The 21,493-nt window shown below is 46.5% G+C and overlaps 1 protein-coding gene across 1 annotated transcript in view; it reads right to left on the bottom strand.

Moving 5' to 3' along the window:
• Nucleotides 1-21,114, bottom strand: part of LOC136587426 (zinc finger protein 850-like) — a 117,070-nt gene extending 95,956 nt beyond the window's left edge. The window contains exon 1 of the mRNA XM_066585994.1: nt 20,941-21,114. The gene's annotated coding sequence lies outside the window, so the exon portion shown is untranslated. The remainder of the gene's footprint in view (nt 1-20,940) is intronic.
• Nucleotides 21,115-21,493: the final 379 nt, after the last annotated feature.

Below are 21,493 nucleotides of genomic sequence, written 5' to 3'. Positions count from 1 at the left end.
ACAATACTACCCGTGTGGTGCCGTCTCCATGTTTTTCAAAGGCAAAGTTTTTGATTTTTTTTTCTACCCATCCACAAAAACCAGGAACTACAATAAAAACCATTTTTAACAAGTAATTTATTTTTTGTTGCCAGATTATTTTCTTTCACCCGGGTAGCTGTATGTGGGCTTGTGTTTTGCAGGATAAATCAGGTTTGTAATCTTGAGGTATATATTACATATTGATTTATGATTTGGGAGAGGGGAGAGATACACGGGATAAAGGAAATTCTGCCGTTGTTTAAAAAAAATAATATATAGATTTTTTTTTAACATTTTAGTAGAGTTAATGTATTCTTGTGATTTCTGACAAGCTGCTTTGGAGTATTCAGTATATCACAGCAATATAGTATGTCAGTAAAATGCTTACTGACAATTGATTAGGCTGTGCCTTCGGTACAGCCCAATTTGCATTTAGCCATGGCAGACACGGAGGCCTTTTTAGCCTTATGCTGACAAGGTTACACATCAGCACAACACCGCTAGCTGTCACATAGCGGGACTGTCTAATCGCAGAGGTGCTGCAGACAAATAGCAGGAATCGAGATGATCTCTAAGCCAAGTCACCCTGCTATAGTGATCACACAGGCAAAACTCCTGTGCGTTAAGGGGTTCATCCACTTAGAGGACTTCAGACATCTTAAAGGCAATCAATCGGCTCAAACCCACTGTCCAAACTGCAGGCATGATGTTATAGGGTAGAAGGAGCCGAGCGGACTGATATGTAGTTTTATGTAAAAAAAATTCTGTATACTTTTTTATCCTGTATTTTAGTCATTTATATCTGCTCATTCTGAGCTGAAGAGTCCAATGGGCGGAGCTATCAGTAATTGACAGCTGTGTATGACTGTACGTACTGGGGGAGTTCTCAATCACTGATAGAAGTACCCAAACTTTTTAACACTTTATTTACAAACCCCAGGGTCTACTCCTGTACTACAATAACCAGACACAAACAGGACAGCAGAGTCTACTCCTCCTGTACTATAATAACCAGACACAGACAGGACCCCAGAGTCTACTCCTCCTGTACTATAATAACCAGACACAGACAGGACAGCAGAGTCTACTCCTCCTGTACTATAATAACCAGACACAGACAGGACCCCAGAGTCTACTCCTCCTGTACTATAATAACCAGACACAGACAGGACCCCAGAGTCTACTCTTCCTGTACTATAATAACCAGACACAAACAGGACAGCAGAGTCTACTCCTCCTGTACTATAATAACCAGACACAGCCAGGACAGCAGAGTCTACTCCCCCTGTACTATAATAACCAGGCACAGACAGGACAGCAGAGTCTACTCCTCCTGTACTATAATAACCAGACACAGACAGGACCCCAGAGTCTACTGCTCCTGTACTATAATACCCAGATACAGACAGGACCCCAGAGTCTACTCCTCCTGTACTATAATAACCAGACACAGCGAGGACAGCAGAGTCTACTCCTCCTGTACTATAATAACCAGACACAGACAGGACAGCAGAGTCTACTCCTCCTGTACTATAATAACCAGACACAAACAGGACAGCAGAGTCTACTCCTCCTGTATTATAATAAGCAGACACAAACAGGACAGCAGAGTCTACTCCTCCTGTATTATAATAAGCAGACACAGACAGGATCCCAGAGTCTACTCCTCCTGTATTATAATAACCAGACACAGACAGGACCCCAGAGTCTACTCCTCCTGTATTATAATAACCAGACACAGACAGGACCCCAGAGTCTACACCTCCTGTACTATAATAACCAGACACAGCAAGGACAGCAGAGTCTACTCCTCCTGTACTATAATAACCAGACACAGACTGGACAGCAGAGTCTACTCCTCTACTCCTCCTGTACTATAATAACCAGACACAGACAGGACCCCAGAGTCTACTCCCCCTGTACTATAAGAACCAGACACAGAAAGGACCCCAGAGTCTACTCCTCCTGTACTATAATAACCAGACACAGACAGGACAGCAGAGTCTACTCCTCCTGTACTATAATAACCAGACACAGACAGGACAGCAGAGTCTACTCCTCCTGTACTATAATAACCAGACACAGACAGGACAGCAGAGTCTACTCCTCCTGTACTATAATAACCAGACACAGACAGGACAGCAGAGTCTACTCCCCCTGTACTATAATAACCAGACACAGACAGGACAGCAGAGTCTACTCCCCCTGTACTATAATAACCAGACACAGACAGGACAGCAGAGTCTACTCCTCCTGTACTATAATAACCAGACACAGACAGGACAGCAGAGTCTACTCCTCCTGTACTATAATAACCAGACACAGACAGGACAGCAGAGTCTACTCCTCCTGTATTATAATAACCAGACACAGACAGGACCCCAGAGTCTACTCCTCCTGTACTATAATACCCAGATACAGACAGGACCCCAGAGTCTACTCCTCCTGGACTATAATACCCAGACAGGACCCCACAGTCTACTCCTCCTGTACTATAATACCCAGACAGGACCCCACAGTCTACTCCTCCTGTACTATAATACCCAGACAGGACCCCAGAGTCTACTCCTCCTGTACTATAAATAACCAGACACAGACAGGACCCCAGAGTCTACTCCTCCTGTACTATAATAACCAGACACAGACAGGACAGCAGAGTCTAAGCCTCTTGTACTATAATAACCAGACACAGACAGGACCCCAGAGTCTACTTCTCCTGTACTATAATAACCAGACACAGACAGGACAGCAGAGTCTACACCTCCTGTACTATAATAACCAGACACAGAAAGGACCCCAGAGTCTACGCCTCCTGTACTATAATAACCAGACACAGAAAGGACCCCAGAGTCTACTCCTCCTGTACTATAATAACCAGACACAGACAGGACCCCAGAGTCTACTCCTCCTGTACTATAATAACCAGACACAGCCAGGACAGCAGATTCTACTCCTCCTGTATTATAATAACCAGACACAGCCAGGACAGCAGATTCTACTCCTCCTGTATTATAATAACCAGACACAGCCAGGACAGCAGATTCTACTCCTCCTGTATTATAATAACCAGACACAGACAGGACGGCAGAGTCTAATCCTCCTGTACTATAATAACCAGAGACAGACAGGACGGCAGAGTCTACTCCTCCTGTACTATAATAACCAGACACAGACAGGACCCCAGAGTCTACGCCTCCTGTACTATAATAACCAGACACAGACAGGACCCCAGAGTCTACGCCTCCTGTACTATAATAACCAGACACAGACAGGACCCCAGAGTCTACTCCTCCTGTACTATAATAACCAGACACAGACAGGACCCCAGAGTCTACTCCTCCTGTACTATAATAACCAGACACAGACAGGACCCCAGAGTCTACTCCTCCTGTACTATAATAACCAGACACAGACAGGACCCCAGAGTCTACTCCTCCTGTACTATAATAACCAGACACAGACAGGACCCCAGAGTCTACTCCTCCTGTACTATAATAACCAGACACAGACAGGACCCCAGAGTCTTCTCCTCCTGTACTATAATAACCAGACACAGACAGGACCCCAGAGTCTACTCCTCCTGTACTATAATAACCAGACACAGACAGGACCCCAGAGTCTACTCCTCCTGTACTATAATAACCAGACACAGACAGGACCCCAGAGTCTACTCCTCCTGTACTATAATAACCAGACACAGACAGGACCCCAGAGTCTACTCCTCCTGTACTATAATAACCAGACACAGACAGGACCCCAGAGTCTACTCCTCCTGTACTATAATAACCAGACACAGACAGGACCCCAGAGTCTACTCCTCCTGTACTATAATAACCAGACACAGACAGGACAGCAGAGTCTACTCCTCCTGTACTATAATAACCAGACACAAACAGGACAGCAGAGTCTACTCCTCCTGTACTATAATAACCAGACACAGACAGGACCCCAGAGTCTACTCCTCCTGTACTATAATAACCAGACACAGACAGGACAGCAGAGTCTACTCCTCCTGTACTATAATAACCAGACACAAACAGGACAGCAGAGTCTACTCCTCCTGTACTATAATAACCAGACACAGCCAGGACAGCAGAGTCTACTCCCCCTGTACTATAATAACCAGGCACAGACAGGACAGCAGAGTCTACTCCTCCTGTACTATAATAACCAGACACAGACAGGACCCCAGAGTCTACTCCTCCTGTACTATAATACCCAGATACAGACAGGACCCCAGAGTCTACTCCTCCTGTACTATAATAACCAGACACAGACAGGACAGCAGAGTCTACTCCTCCTGTACTATAATAACCAGACACAAACAGGACAGCAGAGTCTACTCCTCCTGTACTATAATAACCAGATACAGACAGGACCCCAGAGTCTACTCCCCCTGTACTATAATAACCAGACACAGACAGGACAGCAGAGTCTACTCCTCCTGTACTATAATAAGCAGACACAAACAGGACAGCAGAGTCTACTCCTCCTGTATTATAATAAGCAGACACAAACAGGACAGCAGAGTCTACTCCTCCTGTATTATAATAAGCAGACACAGACAGGATCCCAGAGTCTACTCCTCCTGTATTATAATAACCAGACACAGACAGGACCCCAGAGTCTACACCTCCTGTACTATAATAACCAGACACAGCGAGGACAGCAGAGTCTACTCCTCCTGTACTATAATAACCAGACACAGACTGGACAGCAGAGTCTACTCCTCTACTCCTCCTGTACTATAATAACCAGACACAGACAGGACCCCAGAGTCTACGCCTCCTGTACTATAATAACCAGACACAGACAGGACCCCAGAGTCTACTCCTCCTGTACTATAATAACCAGACACAGACAGGACCCCAGAGTCTACTCCTCCTGTACTATAATAACCAGACACAGACAGGACCCCAGAGTCTACTCCTCCTGTACTATAATAACCAGACACAGACAGGACAGCAGAGTCTACTCCTCCTGTACTATAATAACCAGACACAGACAGGACCCCAGAGTCTACTCCTCCTGTACTATAATAACCAGACACAGACAGGACCCCAGAGTCTACTCCTCCTGTACTATAATAACCAGACACAGGAAGGACAGCAGAGTCTACTCCTCCTGTACTATAATAACCAGACACAAACAGGACAGCAGAGTCTACTCTTCCTGTACTATAATAACCAGACACAAACAGGACAGCAGAGTCTACTCCTCCTGTACTATAATAACCAGACACAGCCAGGACAGCAGAGTCTACTCCCCCTGTACTATAATAACCAGGCACAGACAGGACAGCAGAGTCTACTCCTCCTGTACTATAATAACCAGACACAGACAGGACCCCAGAGTCTACTCCTCCTGTACTATAATACCCAGATACAGACAGGACCCCAGAGTCTACTCCTCCTGTACTATAATAACCAGACACAGACAGGACAGCAGAGTCTACTCCTCCTGTACTATAATAACCAGACACAAACAGGACAGCAGAGTCTACTCCTCCTGTATTATAATAAGCAGACACAGACAGGACCCCAGAGTCTACTCCTCCTGTACTATAATAACCAGACACAGACAGGACCCCAGAGTCTACTCCTCCTGTACTATAATACCCAGATACAGACAGGACCCCAGAGTCTACTCCTCCTGTACTATAATAACCAGACACAGCGAGGACAGCAGAGTCTACTCCTCCTGTACTATAATAACCAGACACAGCGAGGACAGCAGAGTCTACTCCTCCTGTACTATAATAACCAGATACAGACAGGACCCCAGAGTCTACTCCTCCTGTACTATAATAACCAGACACAGACAGGACAGCAGAGTCTACTCCTCCTGTACTATAATAACCAGACACAAACAGGACAGCAGAGTCTACTCCTCCTGTATTATAATAAGCAGACACAAACAGGACAGCAGAGTCTACTCCTCCTGTATTATAATAACCAGACACAGACAGGACCCCAGAGTCTACTCCTCCTGTATTATAATAACCAGACACAGACAGGACCCCAGAGTCTACACCTCCTGTACTATAATAACCAGACACAGCGAGGACAGCAGAGTCTACTCCTCCTGTACTATAATAACCAGACACAGACTGGACAGCAGAGTCTACTCTTCCTGTACTATAATAACCAGACACAGACAGGACAGCAGAGTCTACTCCTCCTGTATTATAATAACCAGACACAGACAGGACCCCAGAGTCTACTCCTCCTGTACTATAATACCCAGATACAGACAGGACCCCAGAGTCTACTCCTCCTGTACTATAATACCCAGACAGGACCCCACAGTCTACTCCTCCTGTACGATAATACCCAGACAGGACCCCAGAGTCTACTCCTCCTGTACTATAAATAACCAGACACAGACAGGACCCCAGAGTCTACTCCTCCTGTACTATAATAACCAGACACAGACAGGACATCAGAGTCTAAGCCTCCTGTACTATAATAACCAGACACAGACAGGACCCCAGAGTCTACTTCTCCTGTACTATAATAACCAGACACAGACAGGACAGCAGAGTCTACACCTCCTGTACTATAATAACCAGACACAGAAAGGACCCCAGAGTCTACGCCTCCTGTACTATAATAACCAGACACAGACAGGACCCCAGAGTCTACTCCTCCTGTACTATAATAACCAGACACAGCCAGGACAGCAGATTCTACTCCTCCTGTATTATAATAACCAGACACAGCCAGGACAGCAGATTCTACTCCTCCGGTATTATAATAACCAGACACAGCCAGGACAGCAGATTCTACTCCTCCTGTATTATAATAACCAGACACAGACAGGACAGCAGAGTCTACTCCTCCTGTACTATAATAACCAGACACAGACAGGACGGCAGAGTCTACTCCTCCTGTACTATAATAACCAGACACAGACAGGACGGCAGAGTCTACTCCTCCTGTACTATAATAACCAGAGACAGACAGGACGGCAGAGTCTACTCCTCCTGTACTATAATAACCAGACACAGACAGGACCCCAGAGTCTACGCCTCCTGTAATATAATAACCAGACACAGACAGGACCCCAGAGTCTACGCCTCCTGTAATATAATAACCAGACACAGACAGGACGGCAGAGTCTACTCCTCCTGTACTATAATAACCAGAGACAGACAGGACGGCAGAGTCTACTCCTCCTGTACTATAATAACCAGACACAGACAGGACCCCAGAGTCTACGCCTCCTGTAATATAATAACCAGACACAGACAGGACCCCAGAGTCTACGCCTCCTGTACTATAATAACCAGACACAGACAGGACCCCAGAGTCTACTCCTCCTGTACTATAATAACCAGACACAGACAGGACCCCAGAGTCTACTCCTCCTGTACTATAATAACCAGACACAGACAGGACCCCAGAGTCTACTCCTCCTGTACTATAATAACCAGACACAGACAGGACCCCAGAGTCTACTCCTCCTGTACTATAATAACCAGACACAGACAGGACCCCAGAGTCTATTCCTCCTGTACTATAATAACCAGACACAGACAGGACCCCAGAGTCTACTCCTCCTGTACTATAATAACCAGACACAGACAGGACAGCAGAGTCTACTCCTCCTGTACTATAATAACCAGACACAGACAGGACCCCAGAGTCTACTCCTCCTGTACTATAATAACCAGACACAGACAGGACCCCAGAGTCTACTCCTCCTGTACTATAATAACCAGACACAGGAAGGACAGCAGAGTCTACTCCTCCTGTACTATAATAACCAGACACAAACAGGACAGCAGAGTCTACTCTTCCTGTACTATAATAGCCAGACACAAACAGGACAGCAGAGTCTACTCCTCCTGTACTATAATAACCAGACACAGCCAGGACAGCAGAGTCTACTCCCCCTGTACTATAATAACCAGGCACAGACAGGACAGCAGAGTCTACTCCTCCTGTACTATAATAACCAGACACAGACAGGACCCCAGAGTCTACTCCTCCTGTACTATAATACCCAGATACAGACAGGACCCCAGAGTCTACTCCTCCTGTACTATAATAACCAGACACAGACAGGACAGCAGAGTCTACTCCTCCTGTATTATAATAAGCAGACACAGACAGGACCCCAGAGTCTACTCCTCCTGTACTATAATAACCAGACACAGACAGGACCCCAGAGTCTACTCCTCCTGTACTATAATACCCAGATACAGACAGGACCCCAGAGTCTACTCCTCCTGTATTATAATAACCAGACACAGACAGGACCCCAGAGTCTACTCCTCCTGTACTATAATAACCAGACACAGACAGGACCCCAGAGTCTACTCCTCCTGTACTATAATAACCAGACACAGACAGGACCCCAGAGTCTACTCCTCCTGTACTATAATAACCAGACACAGACAGGACCCCAGAGTCTACTCCTCCTGTACTATAATAACCAGACACAGACAGGACCCCAGAGTCTACTCCTCCTGTACTATAATAACCAGACACAGACAGGACAGCAGAGTCTACTCCTCCTGTACTACAATAACCAGACACAAACAGGACAGCAGAGTCTACTCCTCCTGTACTATAATAACCAGACACAGACAGGACCCCAGAGTCTACTCCTCCTGTACTATAATAACCAGACACAGACAGGACAGCAGAGTCTACTCCTCCTGTACTATAATAACCAGACACAGACAGGACAGCAGAGTCTACTCCTCCTGTACTATAATAACCAGACACAGACAGGACAGCAGAGTCTACTCCTCCTGTACTATAATAACCAGACACAGACAGGACCCCAGAGTCTACTCCTCCTGTACTATAATAACCAGACACAGACAGGACCCCAGAGTCTACTCCTCCTGTACTATAATAACCAGACACAGGAAGGACAGCAGAGTCTACTCCTCCTGTACTATAATAACCAGACACAAACAGGACAGCAGAGTCTACTTTTCCTGTACTATAATAACCAGACACAAACAGGACAGCAGAGTCTACTCCTCCTGTACTATAATAACCAGACACAGCCAGGACAGCAGAGTCTACTCCCCCTGTACTATAATAACCAGGCACAGACAGGACAGCAGAGTCTACTCCTCCTGTACTATAATAACCAGACACAGACAGGACCCCAGAGTCTACTCCTCCTGTACTATAATACCCAGATACAGACAGGACCCCAGAGTCTACTCCTCCTGTACTATAATAACCAGACACAGACAGGACAGCAGAGTCTACTCCTCCTGTACTATAATAACCAGACACAAACAGGACAGCAGAGTCTACTCCTCCTGTACTATAATAACCAGATACAGACAGGACCCCAGAGTCTACTCCCCCTGTACTATAATAACCAGACACAGACAGGACAGCAGAGTCTACTCCTCCTGTACTATAATAAGCAGACACAAACAGGACAGCAGAGTCTACTCCTCCTGTATTATAATAAGCAGACACAAACAGGACAGCAGAGTCTACTCCTCCTGTATTATAATAAGCAGACACAGACAGGATCCCAGAGTCTACTCCTCCTGTATTATAATAACCAGACACAGACAGGACCCCAGAGTCTACACCTCCTGTACTATAATAACCAGACACAGCGAGGACAGCAGAGTCTACTCCTCCTGTACTATAATAACCAGACACAGACTGGACAGCAGAGTCTACTCCTCTACTCCTCCTGTACTATAATAACCAGACACAGACAGGACCCCAGAGTCTACGCCTCCTGTACTATAATAACCAGACACAGACAGGACCCCAGAGTCTACTCCTCCTGTACTATAATAACCAGACACAGACAGGACCCCAGAGTCTACTCCTCCTGTACTATAATAACCAGACACAGACAGGACCCCAGAGTCTACTCCTCCTGTACTATAATAACCAGACACAGACAGGACAGCAGAGTCTACTCCTCCTGTACTATAATAACCAGACACAGACAGGACCCCAGAGTCTACTCCTCCTGTACTATAATAACCAGACACAGACAGGACCCCAGAGTCTACTCCTCCTGTACTATAATAACCAGACACAGGAAGGACAGCAGAGTCTACTCCTCCTGTACTATAATAACCAGACACAAACAGGACAGCAGAGTCTACTCTTCCTGTACTATAATAACCAGACACAAACAGGACAGCAGAGTCTACTCCTCCTGTACTATAATAACCAGACACAGCCAGGACAGCAGAGTCTACTCCCCCTGTACTATAATAACCAGGCACAGACAGGACAGCAGAGTCTACTCCTCCTGTACTATAATAACCAGACACAGACAGGACCCCAGAGTCTACTCCTCCTGTACTATAATACCCAGATAGAGACAGGACCCCAGAGTCTACTCCTCCTGTACTATAATAACCAGACACAGACAGGACAGCAGAGTCTACTCCTCCTGTACTATAATAACCAGACACAAACAGGACAGCAGAGTCTACTCCTCCTGTATTATAATAAGCAGACACAGACAGGACCCCAGAGTCTACTCCTCCTGTACTATAATAACCAGACACAGACAGGACCCCAGAGTCTACTCCTCCTGTACTATAATACCCAGATACAGACAGGACCCCAGAGTCTACTCCTCCTGTACTATAATAACCAGACACAGCGAGGACAGCAGAGTCTACTCCTCCTGTACTATAATAACCAGACACAGCGAGGACAGCAGAGTCTACTCCTCCTGTACTATAATAACCAGATACAGACAGGACCCCAGAGTCTACTCCCCCTGTACTATAATAACCAGACACAGACAGGACAGCAGAGTCTACTCCTCCTGTACTATAATAACCAGACACAAACAGGACAGCAGAGTCTACTCCTCCTGTATTATAATAAGCAGACACAAACAGGACAGCAGAGTCTACTCCTCCTGTATTATAATAAGCAGACACAGACAGGATCCCAGAGTCTACTCCTCCTGTATTATAATAACCAGACACAGACAGGACCCCAGAGTCTACTCCTCCTGTATTATAATAACCAGACACAGACAGGACCCCAGAGTCTACACCTCCTGTACTATAATAACCAGACACAGCGAGGACAGCAGAGTCTACTCCTCCTGTACTATAATAACCAGACACAGACTGGACAGCAGAGTCTACTCTTCCTGTACTATAATAACCAGACACAGACAGGACAGCAGAGTCTACTCCTCCTGTATTATAATAACCAGACACAGACAGGACCCCAGAGTCTACTCCTCCTGTACTATAATACCCAGATACAGACAGGACCCCAGAGTCTACTCCTCCTGTACTATAATACCCAGACAGGACCCCACAGTCTACTCCTCCTGTACGATAATACCCAGACAGGACCCCAGAGTCTACTCCTCCTGTACTATAAATAACCAGACACAGACAGGACCCCAGAGTCTACTCCTCCTGTACTATAATAACCAGACACAGACAGGACATCAGAGTCTAAGCCTCCTGTACTATAATAACCAGACACAGACAGGACCCCAGAGTCTACTTCTCCTGTACTATAATAACCAGACACAGACAGGACAGCAGAGTCTACACCTCCTGTACTATAATAACCAGACACAGAAAGGACCCCAGAGTCTACGCCTCCTGTACTATAATAACCAGACACAGACAGGACCCCAGAGTCTACTCCTCCTGTACTATAATAACCAGACACAGCCAGGACAGCAGATTCTACTCCTCCTGTATTATAATAACCAGACACAGCCAGGACAGCAGATTCTACTCCTCCGGTATTATAATAACCAGACACAGCCAGGACAGCAGATTCTACTCCTCCTGTATTATAATAACCAGACACAGACAGGACAGCAGAGTCTACTCCTCCTGTACTATAATAACCAGACACAGACAGGACGGCAGAGTCTACTCCTCCTGTACTATAATAACCAGACACAGACAGGACGGCAGAGTCTACTCCTCCTGTACTATAATAACCAGAGACAGACAGGACGGCAGAGTCTACTCCTCCTGTACTATAATAACCAGACACAGACAGGACCCCAGAGTCTACGCCTCCTGTAATATAATAACCAGACACAGACAGGACCCCAGAGTCTACGCCTCCTGTACTATAATAACCAGACACAGACAGGACCCCAGAGTCTACTCCTCCTGTACTATAATAACCAGACACAGACAGGACCCCAGAGTCTACTCCTCCTGTACTATAATAACCAGACACAGACAGGACCCCAGAGTCTACTCCTCCTGTACTATAATAACCAGACACAGACAGGACCCCAGAGTCTACTCCTCCTGTACTATAATAACCAGACACAGACAGGACCCCAGAGTCTACTCCTCCTGTACTATAATAACCAGACACAGACAGGACCCCAGAGTCTACTCCTCCTGTACTATAATAACCAGACACAGACAGGACAGCAGAGTCTACTCCTCCTGTACTATAATAACCAGACACAGACAGGACCCCAGAGTCTACTCCTCCTGTACTATAATAACCAGACACAGACAGGACCCCAGAGTCTACTCCTCCTGTACTATAATAACCAGACACAGGAAGGACAGCAGAGTCTACTCCTCCTGTACTATAATAACCAGACACAAACAGGACAGCAGAGTCTACTCTTCCTGTACTATAATAGCCAGACACAAACAGGACAGCAGAGTCTACTCCTCCTGTACTATAATAACCAGACACAGCCAGGACAGCAGAGTCTACTCCCCCTGTACTATAATAACCAGGCACAGACAGGACAGCAGAGTCTACTCCTCCTGTACTATAATAACCAGACACAGACAGGACCCCAGAGTCTACTCCTCCTGTACTATAATACCCAGATACAGACAGGACCCCAGAGTCTACTCCTCCTGTACTATAATAACCAGACACAGACAGGACAGCAGAGTCTACTCCTCCTGTATTATAATAAGCAGACACAGACAGGACCCCAGAGTCTACTCCTCCTGTATTATAATAACCAGACACAGACAGGACCCCAGAGTCTACACCTCCTGTACTATAATAACCAGACACAGCGAGGACAGCAGAGTCTACTCCTCCTGTACTATAATAACCAGACACAGCGAGGGCAGCAGAGTCTACTCCTCCTGTACTATAATAACCAGACACAGACAGGACAGCAGAGTCTACTCCTCCTGTACTATAATAACCAGACACAGACAGGACGGCAGAGTCTACTCCTCCTGTACTATAATAACCAGAGACAGACAGGACGGCAGAGTCTACTTTTCCTGTACTATAATAACCAGACACAGACAGGACCCCAGAGTCTACTCCTCCTGTACTATAATAACCAGACACAGCCAGGACAGCAGAGTCTACTCCCCCTGTACTATAATAACCAGGCACAGACAGGACAGCAGAGTCTACTCCTCCTGTACTATAATAACCAGACACAGACAGGACCCCAGAGTCTACTCCTCCTGTACTATAATACCCAGATACAGACAGGACCCCAGAGTCTACTCCTCCTGTACTATAATAACCAGACACAGACAGGACAGCAGAGTCTACTCCTCCTGTACTATAATAACCAGACACAAACAGGACAGCAGAGTCTACTCCTCCTGTACTATAATAACCAGATACAGACAGGACCCCAGAGTCTACTCCCCCTGTACTATAATAACCAGACACAGACAGGACAGCAGAGTCTACTCCTCCTGTACTATAATAAGCAGACACAAAAAGGACAGCAGAGTCTACTCCTCCTGTATTATAATAAGCAGACACAAACAGGACAGCAGAGTCTACTCCTCCTGTATTATAATAAGCAGACACAGACAGGATCCCAGAGTCTACTCCTCCTGTATTATAATAACCAGACACAGACAGGACCCCAGAGTCTACACCTCCTGTACTATAATAACCAGACACAGCGAGGACAGCAGAGTCTACTCCTCCTGTACTATAATAACCAGACACAGACTGGACAGCAGAGTCTACTCCTCTACTCCTCCTGTACTATAATAACCAGACACAGACAGGACCCCAGAGTCTACGCCTCCTGTACTATAATAACCAGACACAGACAGGACCCCAGAGTCTACTCCTCCTGTACTATAATAACCAGACACAGACAGGACCCCAGAGTCTACTCCTCCTGTACTATAATAACCAGACACAGACAGGACAGCAGAGTCTACTCCTCCTGTACTATAATAACCAGACACAGACAGGACCCCAGAGTCTACTCCTCCTGTACTATAATAACCAGACACAGACAGGACCCCAGAGTCTACTCCTCCTGTACTATAATAACCAGACACAGGAAGGACAGCAGAGTCTACTCCTCCTGTACTATAATAACCAGACACAAACAGGATAGCAGAGTCTACTCTTCCTGTACTATAATAACCAGACACAAACAGGACAGCAGAGTCTACTCCTCCTGTACTATAATAACCAGACACAGCCAGGACAGCAGAGTCTACTCCCCCTGTACTATAATAACCAGGCACAGACAGGACAGCAGAGTCTACTCCTCTACTCCTCCTGTACTATAATAACCAGACACAGACAGGACCCCAGAGTCTACGCCTCCTGTACTATAATAACCAGACACAGACAGGACCCCAGAGTCTACTCCTCCTGTACTATAATAACCAGGCACAGACAGGACAGCAGAGTCTACTCCTCCTGTACTATAATAACCAGACACAGACAGGACCCCAGAGTCTACTCCTCCTGTACTATAATACCCAGATACAGACAGGACCCCAGAGTCTACTCCTCCTGTACTATAATAACCAGACACAGACAGGACAGCAGAGTCTACTCCTCCTGTACTATAATAACCAGACACAAACAGGACAGCAGAGTCTACTCCTCCTGTATTATAATAAGCAGACACAGACAGGACCCCAGAGTCTACTCCTCCTGTACTATAATAACCAGACACAGACAGGACCCCAGAGTCTACTCCTCCTGTACTATAATACCCAGATACAGACAGGACCAAAGAGTCTACTCCTCCTGTACTATAATAACCAGACACAGCGAGGACAGCAGAGTCTACTCCTCCTGTACTATAATAACCAGACACAGCGAGGACAGCAGAGTCTACTCCTCCTGTACTATAATAACCAGATACAGACAGGACCCCAGAGTCTACTCCCCCTGTACTATAATAACCAGACACAGACAGGACAGCAGAGTCTACTCCTCCTGTACTATAATAACCAGACACAAACAGGACAGCAGAGTCTACTCCTCCTGTATTATAATAAGCAGACACAAACAGGACAGCAGAGTCTACTCCTCCTGTATTATAATAAGCAGACACAGACAGGATCCCAGAGTCTACTCCTCCTGTATTATAATAACCAGACACAGACAGGACCCCAGAGTCTACTCCTCCTGTATTATAATAACCAGACACAGACAGGACCCCAGAGTCTACACCTCCTGTACTATAATAACCAGACACAGCGAGGACAGCAGAGTCTACTCCTCCTGTACTATAATAACCAGACACAGACTGGACAGCAGAGTCTACTCTTCCTGTACTATAATAACCAGACACAGACAGGACAGCAGAGTCTACTCCTCCTGTATTATAATAACCAGACACAGACAGGACCCCAGAGTCTACTCCTCCTGTACTATAATACCCAGATACAGACAGGACCCCAGAGTCTACTCCTCCTGTACTATAATACCCAGACAGGACCCCACAGTCTACTCCTCCTGTACGATAATACCCAGACAGGACCCCAGAGTCTACTCCTCCTGTACTATAAATAACCAGACACAGACAGGACCCCAGAGTCTACTCCTCCTGTACTATAATAACCAGACACAGACAGGACATCAGAGTCTAAGCCTCCTGTACTATAATAACCAGACACAGACAGGACCCCAGAGTCTACTTCTCCTGTACTATAATAACCAGACACAGACAGGACAGCAGAGTCTACACCTCCTGTACTATAATAACCAGACACAGAAAGGACCCCAGAGTCTACGCCTCCTGTACTATAATAACCAGACACAGACAGGACCCCAGAGTCTACTCCTCCTGTACTATAATAACCAGACACAGCCAGGACAGCAGATTCTACTCCTCCTGTATTATAATAACCAGACACAGCCAGGACAGCAGATTCTACTCCTCCTGTATTATAATAACCAGACACAGCCAGGACAGCAGATTCTACTCCTCCTGTATTATAATAACCAGACACAGACAGGACAGCAGAGTCTACTCCTCCTGTACTAGAATAACCAGACACAGACAGGACGGCAGAGTCTACTCCTCCTGTACTATAATAACCAGACACAGACAGGACGGCAGAGTCTACTCCTCCTGTACTATAATAACCAGAGACAGACAGGACGGCAGAGTCTACTCCTCCTGTACTATAATAACCAGACACAGACAGGACCCCAGAGTCTACGCCTCCTGTACTATAATAACCAGACACAGACAGGACCCCAGAGTCTACTCCTCCTGTACTATAATAACCAGACACAGACAGGACCCCAGAGTCTACTCCTCCTGTACTATAATAACCAGACACAGACAGGACCCCAGAGTCTACTCCTCCTGTACTATAATAACCAGACACAGACAGGACCCCAGAGTCTACTCCTCCTGTACTATAATAACCAGACACAGACAGGACCCCAGAGTCTACTCCTCCTGTACTATAATAACCAGACACAGACAGGACCCCAGAGTCTACTCCTCCTGTACTATAATAACCAGACACAGACAGGACAGCAGAGTCTACTCCTCCTGTACTATAATAACCAGACACAGACAGGACCCCAGAGTCTACTCCTCCTGTACTATAATAACCAGACACAGACAGGACCCCAGAGTCTACTCCTCCTGTACTATAATAACCAGACACAGGAAGGACAGCAGAGTCTACTCCTCCTGTACTATAATAACCAGACACAAACAGGACAGCAGAGTCTACTCTTCCTGTACTATAATAGCCAGACACAAACAGGACAGCAGAGTCTACTCCTCCTGTACTATAATAACCAGACACAGCCAGGACAGCAGAGTCTACTCCCCCTGTACTATAATAACCAGGCACAGACAGGACAGCAGAGTCTACTCCTCCTGTACTATAATAACCAGACACAGACAGGACCCCAGAGTCTACTCCTCCTGTACTATAATACCCAGATACAGACAGGACCCCAGAGTCTACTCCTCCTGTACTATAATAACCAGACACAGACAGGACAGCAGAGTCTACTCCTCCTGTACTATAATAACCAGACACAAACAGGACAGCAGAGTCTACTCCTCCTGTATTATAATAAGCAGACACAGACAGGACCCCAGAGTCTACTCCTCCTGTACTATAATAACCAGACACAGACAGGACCCCAGAGTCTACTCCTCCTGTACTATAATACCCAGATACAGACAGGACCCCAGAGTCTACTCCTCCTGTATTATAATAACCAGACACAGACAGGACCCCAGAGTCTACACCTCCTGTACTATAATAACCAGACACAGCGAGGACAGCAGAGTCTACTCCTCCTGTACTATAATAACCAGACACAGCGAGGACAGCAGAGTCTACTCCTCCTGTACTATAATAACCAGACACAGACAGGACAGCAGAGTCTACTCCTCCTGTATTATAATAACCAGACACAGACAGGACCCCAGAGTCTACTCCTCCTGTACTATAATACCCAGATACAGACAGGACCCCAGAGTCTACTCCTCCTGTACTATAATACCCAGACAGGACCCCAGAGTCTACTCCTCCTGTACTATAATAACCAGACACAGACAGGACAGCAGAGTCTACTCATCCTGTACTATAATAACCAGACACAAACAGGACAGCAGAGTCTACTCCTCCTGTACTATAATAACCAGATACAGACAGGACCCCAGAGTCTACTCCCCCTGTACTATAATAACCAGACACAGACAGGACAGCAGAGTCTACTCCTCCTGTACTATAATAAGCAGACACAAACAGGACAGCAGAGTCTACTCCTCCTGTATTATAATAAGCAGACACAAACAGGACAGCAGAGTCTACTCCTCCTGTATTATAATAAGCAGACACAAACAGGACAGCAGAGTCTACTCCTCCTGTATTATAATAAGCAGACACAGACAGGATCCCAGAGTCTACTCCTCCTGTATTATAATAACCAGACACAGACAGGACCCCAGAGTCTACTCCTCCTGTATTATAATAACCAGACACAGACAGGACCCCAGAGTCTACACCTCCTGTACTATAATAACCAGACACAGCGAGGACAGCAGAGTCTACTCCTCCTGTACTATAATAACCAGACACAGACTGGACAGCAGAGTCTACTCCTCTACTCCTCCTGTACTATAATAACCAGACACAGACAGGACCCCAGAGTCTACGCCTCCTGTACTATAATAACCAGACACAGACAGGACCCCAGAGTCTACTCCTCCTGTACTATAATAACCAGACACAGACAGGACCCCAGAGTCTACTCCTCCTGTACTATAATAACCAGACACAGACAGGACCCCAGAGTCTACTCCTCCTGTACTATAATAACCAGACACAGGAAGGACAGCAGAGTCTACTCCTCCTGTACTATAATAACCAGACACAAACAGGACAGCAGAGTCTACTCTTCCTGTACTATAATAACCAGACACAAACAGGACAGCAGAGTCTACTCCTCCTGTACTATAATAACCAGACACAGCCAGGACAGCAGAGTCTACTCCCCCTGTACTATAATAACCAGGCACAGACAGGACAGCAGAGTCTACTCCTCCTGTACTATAATACCCAGATACAGACAGGACCCCAGAGTCTACTCCTCCTGTACTATAATAACCAGACACAGACAGGACAGCAGAGTCTACTCCTCCTGTACTATAATAACCAGACACAAACAGGACAGCAGAGTCTACTCCTCCTGTATTATAATAAGCAGACACAGACAGGACCCCAGAGTCTACTCCTCCTGTACTATAATAACCAGACACAGACAGGACCCCAGAGTCTACTCCTCCTGTACTATAATACCCAGATACAGACAGGACCCCAGAGTCTACTCCTCCTGTACTATAATAACCAGACACAGCCAGGACAGCAGAGTCTACTCCCCCTGTACTATAATAACCAGGCACAGACAGGACAGCAGAGTCTACTCCTCCTGTACTATAATAACCAGACACAGACAGGACAGCAGAGTCTACTCCTCCTGTACTATAATAACCAGACACAAACAGGACAGCAGAGTCTACTCCTCCTGTATTATAATAAGCAGACACAAACAGGACAGCAGAGTCTACTCCTCCTGTATTATAATAAGCAGACACAGACAGGACCCCAGAGTCTACTCCTCCTGTACTATAATAACCAGACACAGACAGGACCCCAGAGTCTACTCCTCCTGTACTATAATACCCAGATACAGACAGGACCCCAGAGTCTACTCCTCCTGTATTATAATAACCAGACACAGCGAGGACAGCAGAGTCTACTCCTCCTGTATTATAATAACCAGACACAGACAGGACCCCAGAGTCTACTCCTCCTGTACTATAATACCCAGATACAGACAGGACCCCAGAGTCTACTCCTCCTGTACTATAATACCCAGACAGGACCCCACAGTCTACTCCTCCTGTACTATAAATAACCAGACACAGACAGGACCCCAGAGTCTACTCCTCCTGTACTATAATAACCAGACACAGACAGGACATCAGAGTCTAAGCCTCCTGTACTATAATAACCAGACACAGACAGGACCCCAGAGTCTACTTCTCCTGTACTATAATAACCAGACACAGACAGGACAGCAGAGTCTACACCTCCTGTACTATAATAACCAGACACAGAAAGGACCCCAGAGTCTACGCCTCCTGTACTATAATAACCAGACACAGAAAGGACCCCAGAGTCTACTCCTCCTGTACTATAATAACCAGACACAGACAGGACCCCAGAGTCTACTCCTCCTGTACTATAATAACCAGACACAGCCAGGACAGCAGATTCTACTCTTCCTGTATTATAATAACCAGACACAGCCAGGACAGCAGATTCTACTCCTCCTGTATTATAATAACCAGACACAGCCAGGACAGCAGATTCTACTCCTCCTGTATTATAATAACCAGACACAGACAGGACAGCAGAGTCTACTCCTCCTGTACTATAATAACCAGACACAGACAGGACGGCAGAGTCTACTCCTCCTGTACTATAATAACCAGACACAGACAGGACGGCAGAGTCTACTCCTCCTGTACTATAATAACCAGACACAGACAGGACGGCAGAGTCTACTCCTCCTGTACTATAATAACCAGACACAGACAGGACCCCAGAGTCTACGCCTCCTGTACTATAATAACCAGACACAGACAGGACCCCAGAGTCTACGCCTCCTGTACTATAATAACCAGACACAGACAGGACCCCAGAGTCTACTCCTCCTGTACTATAATAACCAGACACAGACAGGACCCCAGAGTCTACTCCTCCTGTACTATAATAACCAGACACAGACAGGACCCCAGAGTCTACTCCTCCTGTACTATAATAACCAGACACAGACAGGACCCCAGAGTCTACTCCTCCTGTACTATAATAACCAGACACAGACAGGACCCCAGAGTCTACTCCTCCTGTACTATAATAACCAGACACAGACAGGACCCCAGAGTCTACTCCTCCTGTACTATAATAACCAGACACACAGGACCCCAGAGTCTACTCCTCCTGTACTATAATAACCAGACACAGACAGGACCCCAGAGTCTGCTCCTCCTGTACTATAATAACCAGTGATGCTGTCACTGGAGGCTGCTGGGCTGTATGGTGACAGCAGACACTGGGATGACACTGCCGCCTGCTCTCCTTGTACATGTCGGCCCTTCTGCTGTACTGTGGCAGCGGCAGAGGTGACATTGGCAGGTAGAATACATTACGTTGGGTGACAGCGTTGAGGCTGGGGCTCCTCCTCTGCTTTTCTCGGCTTCTTGCCGGAAGTAGTTATTCTATTTCCAGTCTCTGTGCTCCCAGCTGCATATTTCTGTTTTCAGCCGCACTTAAGCAGCCCTGCTGATTAGAGCCACCTGATTGGCTCTTCGGCACCACGTGTCTACACAGCGTTCACGCGGATTGCCTTCAGCAGCCGTGCACTACACACTACAGTTAAGCAGCACGGGGTTAGGGTTACCTAAACCTAACCCCAACCCTAAGCCTAAACCTAACCCTAAACCCCAACCCTAACCCTGTGCTGCTTAACTGTAGTGTGTAGTGCACGGCTGCTGAAGGCAATCCGCGTGCACGCTGTGTAGTCACGTGGTGCCGAAGAGCCAATCAGGTGGCTCTAATCAGCAGCGCTGCTCAAATGCGGCTGAAATTCCATAAATGCCTTCCAGCTTGGTAGATGCTACATCCTAGTGAGCGAAAGGACCTCTGATGACATCACACCCATGTGACCAGAGCTATGTGGGAGGAGCCATCCTGGAGTTTGCT

Source organism: Eleutherodactylus coqui, chromosome 13 (assembly GCF_035609145.1).
Source record: "Eleutherodactylus coqui strain aEleCoq1 chromosome 13, aEleCoq1.hap1, whole genome shotgun sequence".
NCBI lineage: Eukaryota > Metazoa > Chordata > Amphibia > Anura > Eleutherodactylidae > Eleutherodactylus > Eleutherodactylus coqui.
The sequence above is the reverse complement of the archived record's forward strand: the minus strand, read 5'-3'. Positions and strand labels throughout refer to the sequence as shown.